This window comes from Galeopterus variegatus, unplaced genomic scaffold (genome assembly GCF_000696425.1).
Source record: "Galeopterus variegatus unplaced genomic scaffold, G_variegatus-3.0.2 Scaffold7724, whole genome shotgun sequence".
Taxonomy (NCBI): Eukaryota; Metazoa; Chordata; class Mammalia; order Dermoptera; family Cynocephalidae; genus Galeopterus; species Galeopterus variegatus.
Genome location: NW_007733835.1, coordinates 75562 through 76688, shown reverse-complemented (window position 1 = coordinate 76688; position 1127 = coordinate 75562).

The following is a 1127-nucleotide window of genomic DNA, read 5'->3' as shown; positions in this document are numbered from 1 at the left end:
ATTTCCAAGAAGAAAAGAAAGTTTATGTTTGACTCTTTGAAGCAAGCAGGTTAGGCATAGTGGTGGTCACATTGCCTAGCAACTTTTGAATAAATTTTCAATAACAACTCCATTATGTTCACTAATAGCATTAAAAACAATCCTTCCAGGAGGCAGACAAGGTAAATGTTCACATATGCTCATTGTCCCCTTCTGGTCCTAGCTGCCACAAACCATTTTCAAAGAACCCATGACTATAACTTTCAAGTGGGTCATTAGTATGATTAAGCACTCTGGTATGATTCTCAATATCACTCCCAGTCCCCCCAGAGCGATAATTATGAAGCAGTAAAGAATAAAATATAATAAAACAAAGCAAGCACACAGGGCTCTAAAAAATGAGGGTGGAACGGTGGCACCTCCTCCCACGATGAGGCTTTGCAAACATCATATCAAATCAGAGGATCCTTGTCAAACTCTGGCTTCTTGGATTTGGTGCACCCCCGCAAGCATGGACATTTTCACTATGTTGATTCTTCCAATCCAAGAGCATGGGATATCTTTCCANAAATCTCATTGGAATTTTGATGGGGATTGCATTGAATTTGTATATCACTTTGGGTAGTATGTGCTGGGGACCAGCCCCAGCACAAAGATTGTAGGGTCACCGCACATAAAAAAAACCCCAAAAGGGAAGAAAGGCAGTGTTGGCGATGGAATGGACAGCAAACACACAGACTCAAGATATCTGCTGAATGCTGACACTTTATTCAAGCATGCACACACTTTTTATACTTTTTCGTAGAGGCAAAATAATCATTGAACAACATCATAACATCTTTCCATGAGTAACATGTGCTCCCAAGAATAACAACATCACAATATGTTCCCAGAAAAGATAAGTACAATGTTTTTTCCTTTGAACAAAACCATTACAACCCACTGGTTCCAAATAATCATCAATTGTTACATTTACTTTAGCTAAATCTACATTACATTGAACTCTGTATGAAGTTATTAAAACATAATCCAATCTTGTACCTTAATCAAAGGATGTAAGCAGGAAGCTAAAATTCCCTTCACCAGTATTTTTCCATTGCTACAACCTATTGTAATATAAAGTAAAATTCTTTTACCCACTACATCCT